This window comes from Gekko japonicus, unplaced genomic scaffold, assembly GCF_001447785.1.
Source record: "Gekko japonicus isolate JY-2015 unplaced genomic scaffold, Gekko_japonicus_V1.1 scaffold358, whole genome shotgun sequence".
Lineage (NCBI taxonomy): Eukaryota > Metazoa > Chordata > Lepidosauria > Squamata > Gekkonidae > Gekko > Gekko japonicus.
The window spans coordinates 823,898-829,335 of NW_015161962.1; the positions used below are offsets into that span (position 1 = coordinate 823,898).

A 5,438-nucleotide genomic window follows, 5' to 3' on the forward strand; every position below is an offset into this window, starting at 1 on the left:
AGAGTGGGGAATCAAACCCGGTTCTCCCAGATTAGAGTCTGCGCACTTAACCACGAGACCAAATGAGCTCTCCTGTCAGATTTCTGCACAGCCAGGCCGAGACCTGTGGCCTCTCTGCAGCTTGGGGCTCTGGGCCCACGGTGGGTGCTGCCTTGTCGCGTCCAGGGGACCGTTCTTCCGTCTGCCCAGAGCTCGGGCTGCCACTCAAATCCGCCCCTCCCCGGCTGCTGTTGTTCTCCCCCCCCCCGCCCTTTCGCACAAAGTGCTTGTGGAGAAACCCAACCCCGTCCCCAGCAAGCCATTGCATTTCCACCTCATTAACTCCCCTCTAAAACTTTCACCCCACTCACTGCCCCTCCCGCCCTGTTCGCCTCCCACCTTCCCCTGTCAATCCTCTCTTCTCCCCCTCCCTCAGTTTGTTCTCCTTTCCCCCCTTCCCTTTCTTTCTTTCTTTCTTTCTTTCTTTCTTTCTTTCTTTCTTTCTTTCTTTCTTTCTTTCTTTCTTTCTTTCTTTCTTTCACACTCACTGGCGCCTCCCCCCTTCTTTCGCCAATTGTGCCAGCCGCCGGCCTCTTCTGATAGGCCCCGGAGGGCTGTCCATCACCTCCCTCGGCCGCCCCCTCCTTTTAAAAAATAATCCTTCCATTCACTTGAACTTGGACAAAGTTTAGTAAGAGGTGGAGAGAGAAAGAGGAGGCATAAGATCCATGGGGGGGACCAAGCCCTCCAGACCAGAGACTCTCTTGTGTGATGGTGGGCAGAGACGCCAACCGCCCTCCCGCCTGGGTCCCACAGCCGCTGCCCGCACGGCCCTTTGCCAGCGTCTGTGAGAAAGTTTGCAGGCAGTGAGAGAAGAGAGCCCGCTGTGGCTGGGTCAGTTCCGCCGCGAAGGGTCTGCTCCTCTTCACGCCTTCCCCGGACTCAAGGTAAGGAGATGACAGACAGCAGGATGGGGCCGGAGGTTGGGGTCGGGGGAGGCCGAGACTTCAGCAGGTGGCGGGTGGGCTTCCTCCAAATGCGGCACAGGGTCCCGTCAAGGATCTTGGCCACAGGAGCAGTCTTTGAGAGAGGACAGCAGACTGGGAGGGCAGACTGGGGCCGGGTGACTTCCCGCTTAGGAGGGGCCACAGGCTCCAGATCCTGCTGGATACCTCGTACCAAGGGAGCGGGCCCCGATAGGTCCTGGAAGGTGGGAGCTGAAACTGAACGAGGGCCAGGGCGGTTAGCAAAATGCCCGCGAGGCAAAAGTTATCTTCCGCCTCCTCCAGCCCCCCCCAGCCCCACCTGCGCCTCCCCTTCCAGCCACCCTCTCCCGAATCCTGCCCCACCCCTTGGGTCCCCTTTGTGGCTCCACCCCAGTGGGGGGGGGGACAGTCAGTGGGAGGGAGAGTCAGTGGGAGGGGACAGTGGGGGGGGGACAGTCAGTCGCGTGATGTGGGGGGACACGCCAGGCCTTCCGTGGCTGCTCCTGGCATGGGTCGGGACCTGACTCTGTGTCGGGATGGCCCCCCTCTACCAGTGGCGGGCCCTACCAGGGAGGCAGGAAGAGGGTGATTTGGACAGCAGGTGGAAGGGACAGGGGTCAGCTCATCGGGACGGGCTTCTGCTGGCTGGAATCTCGGCCGCTGCCATCCCTGATCCATGAAGCAGAGTCCTCAGAGGCCCCACCAGGACCAGCACTGTGCTTCCCGAGGGGCCCGGCCAGGCCAAGAGGGGGCTTTTCATTCCGAGGGACTCAGGAGAGAGGGGGGCGTCCGGCGAGAGTCTTGGAAATCCAGAGAGGTGGGGAGCAATGCTCCCTCTAAGGCTGTGGAGCAAAAATGCAACTTTGTGAGCTGCCGGCATTCAAGTGGCGAGCGAGCCATTGGGCTGCTGCATAAATCGGTGTGCTCTGGAGCCCCATCCTCCCTGAGCGGAGACAAGATTCTGTGAGCTGGAGGCTAAAAAACCGTGAGCTAGCTCACACTGACTCGGCTTAGAGGGAACCCTGGTGGGGAGTTTCCCCTGGGACGAGCCACCACGGCCTCCCCAAGTCCCGCCTTCGCAGCTTCCTCTGGATTTTGAGCACCTTCGTGCCAAATCGCTGTCCCGACTGCTGGGCTCTGCTAGAGACGAGCGGGCATCTTGTGGCTCCTTTGAGAGGAGCAAAGTTTCATGGCCCAGAAAGCCTCCCTGGGCGTCAAGTGCCGGGCTCAACGGCTCACCCACCGACGGAGGCCCCCTTGGGGCCTGGGGCCTTCTTCAGTGGGGTCCTCCTAGGAGGATTTCGGGGGGGGGGGTTGCTGACACACTCTGCCTCGGTTGTTCTGGCGTGCTTCTGGGGAGCCAGGGGGGTGCAGCAGTGAAAGTCGTGTCAGGCCATGACTTTGGGAGGCCCGGGTTCTAATCTCCACCAGTTTGGTGTCGTGGTGAAGTGTGCGGACTCTAATTGGGAAAACCGGGTTTGATTCCCCCCTCCTCCACTTGCACCTGCTGATGTGACCTTGGGTCAGTCACAAGCTCTGGCCCAGCTGTCCTTGAAAAAGAGCAGTTTTTGTCAGAGCTCTCTCAGTCCCACCCACCTCACAGGGGGTGTCTGTTGTGGGGAGGGGAAGGGAAAGGAGTTTGTCAGCCGCTCTGAGACAACTTTGGGTAGTGAAGGGCCATGGGGTATAAATCCAATCTCTTCTCTTCTTCTTCTTCCACTTGTGCCGTGCAAGGCCCACTGGGCGACCTTCAGACAGTCACTGGCAGCCTGACCTGCCTCACAGGGTTGTTGTGAGGATAGTCTGGAGGAGAGGACAGCAATGTCCGCTGCATTGGGATGCCATCGCGGAGAAAAGTGGGGTGCAGATGAAGTAAATGAGTCAATAAACGGAAGAATGACAGGGGACGGGACTGTCGGGAAGAGGAATGGGTGAAATCTCTCTCAACCTCTTCCAAAGCTCTGGGGGTTCTAGTAGGTGACTGAGAAACCGCCTCCATTTTGATACCCCCCATAACTCAGCAGGGTCTCTGCATCTTTGTGTGTGCGCTGTGTGGTCTGGCCCAAGTTGCTGCCGACTTATGAGGACCCTCTGCATGAATGACCTCCAGAAGGTCCCCTCCTTAAGAGCCTCGCTCAGGTCCTGCCAACGGAGGGAGGGCCCTCCTGGCTTCCTCGGCTGAGCCCGTCCAACTCCTGTTGGATCTTCCTCTTCATCTGCTCCCTTCCGCTTTTCCCAGGCGTTATGGTCTTTCCCCGTGACGCTTTATCTTCTCCTGATGTGACCAAAGTACGACAGCCTCAGTTTGGTCATTTTAGCTTTTAGAAGAAGAAGAAGAAGAAGAGATTGTGTTTATACTCCGCCTTTCACTACCCAAAGGAGTCTCAGAGCAGCTTACAAACGCCTTTCCCTTCCCCCTCCCCACAACAGACAGACACTCTGTGAAGTAGGTGGGGCTGAGAGAGCTCTGACAGAAACTGCTCTTTTTTCAAGAACAGCTCTGACAGAACTACGGCTTGCCCAAGGTCACACCAGCAGCTGCAAATGGAGGAGTGGGGAATCAAACCCGGTTCTCCCAGATTAGAGTCCGCGCACTTAACCACTGCACCAAACTGGCTTTAGGGAGAGTCCAGGCTGGATTTGATCTAGAACCCACTGATTTTTGTCTTTTTGGTGGTCTGCGAGATCTGTGATACTCTCCCAGGCATTTCTACATGCACAATCATGGAATGGAGGTAGCCTGTCAAGGGGGATTGCTTCCAAACACACACACACACACACACGCAGCCCTTCACTTCTGCACTTGTGCTGAGGAACTGTTTTCTGGCCATTTCCTGAAGATGTGGCTGAGGGCAAAGGATCCACAAGCAGCGCCCCAGACTGGGAAGGAGATTGTTTTTCCCACCCCGTTTTTGTGGGCTGCTGGGAGAACCCTCAGGCTCCTCTTCATCTCCTTGCAGGGGAAACGGGAGAGCTGCAGGGGCCTGGTATGCTTCACAGAACCAGAGGGATTAGCTGGTGCTCCCAGGGGCGACATCAGATGATATTAAAAGGGATTATTAGGAAGGGGAAGCAGGCAGCAAAGGCAGATGAAGAAGAAGAAGAAGAAGAAGAAGAAGAAGAAGAAGAAGAAGAAGAAGAAGAAGAAGAAGAAGAAGAAGAAGATGATTGGATTTATACCCCATGGCCCTTCACTCGGAGTCTCAGAGCGGCTTACAAACTCCTCTCCCTTCCCCTCCCCACAACAGACAGCCTGTGAGGTGGGTGGGACTGAGAGAGCTCTGACACAAACTGCTCTTTTTCAAGGACAGCTGTGCCAGAGCTTGTGACTGACCCAAGGTCACATCAGCAGGTGCAAGTGGAGGAGTGGGGAATCAAACCCGGTTCTCCCAGATTAGAGTCCGCGCACTTAACCACTACACCAAACTGGCTCTCCAGATGACAAAGAGGGGGCGAAACTTCAGGAAGTTGGGAGGGGGCATCGTAGGGATGCTAAGCCCACGGAACACCCTCCACGAGGGGTCCAAAGAAGGTCTGGGGAACAGGACCCCCGAGACAGGGGATGCAGCCACCAGTACTGGCGCCTCGAAGCAGCGCTCCCTCTCAGCTGCGGAGTCTTGTGAGCCAAAATTCTACTTTGTGAGCTACGGGCATTAAAGTTGTCAGCGAGGGATTGGACTGCTGCATACATTTGTTTGCTCTGGAGCCATCCTGCCTGGGCTAAGACAAAAATGTGTGAGCCGGAGGCTAGAAAACTGTGAGCTAGCTCACACTAACTCAGCTTAGAGGGAACACTGCCTGGAAGGCTGGAGGTGGTCTCCTAGGTCCCCTGAGAGCCCTGCTGGATCCAAATAGAAACAGATTCTCATTTGAACATGTACACAGAATCATAGAGTTGGAAGGGACCTCCAGGGTCATCTAGTCCAACCCTCTGCACAATGCAGGGAATTCACAAATCCCTCCCCCTCCACACCCCCAGTGACCGCTGCTCCACGCCCAGAAGATGACAAAAAAACCCCTCCAGGATTCCCAGCCTAACAGGCCTGGAGGAAAATTGCTTCCTGGCCCCAAAGTGGCGATCGGCATGCCCCTGGGCGTGTCTGAAAGGGCCACGAGAACTAAGCACTGCTGCAACCCTTCCTGCCCTCCCTCTCTCGTGATCTGCCCAAGTTCACAGAATCAAGTCTAAGTTCACAGAGTCTGTTTCAAGGATCGCACTAGCGGGTGCTGTACAATGTAAGGAGAAAATCAGAGCAGAGAAGTAGAAATCTTGCCTCTGGCAGGAGGATTCTCAGCCTGGTTGAGTTGTCTACAAGCAGGGGTCATTTAGTAGAAAAAGAGGTGCAGGAGCGCATTAGCATAACTCATTTGCATAACCTATCACCAGAAGTGTGTCAGAAGGCAACACCTGCCGCTCAGGCTCCACTGGACTGTTTTGGATTGCTAGCTATTGGGGGGGGGGGGGGGGCGGAG

At 56.3% G+C, this 5,438-nt stretch overlaps 1 protein-coding gene across 1 annotated transcript in view; it reads left to right on the top strand.

Annotated features, from left to right (window-relative positions):
- The first annotated feature begins 786 nt into the window (after positions 1–786).
- Positions 787–5,438, top strand: part of KCNJ10 (potassium channel, inwardly rectifying subfamily J, member 10) — a 37,376-nt gene continuing 32,724 nt past the window's right edge. The window contains exon 1 of the mRNA XM_015429566.1: positions 787–926. The gene's annotated coding sequence lies outside the window, so the exon portion shown is untranslated. The remainder of the gene's footprint in view (positions 927–5,438) is intronic.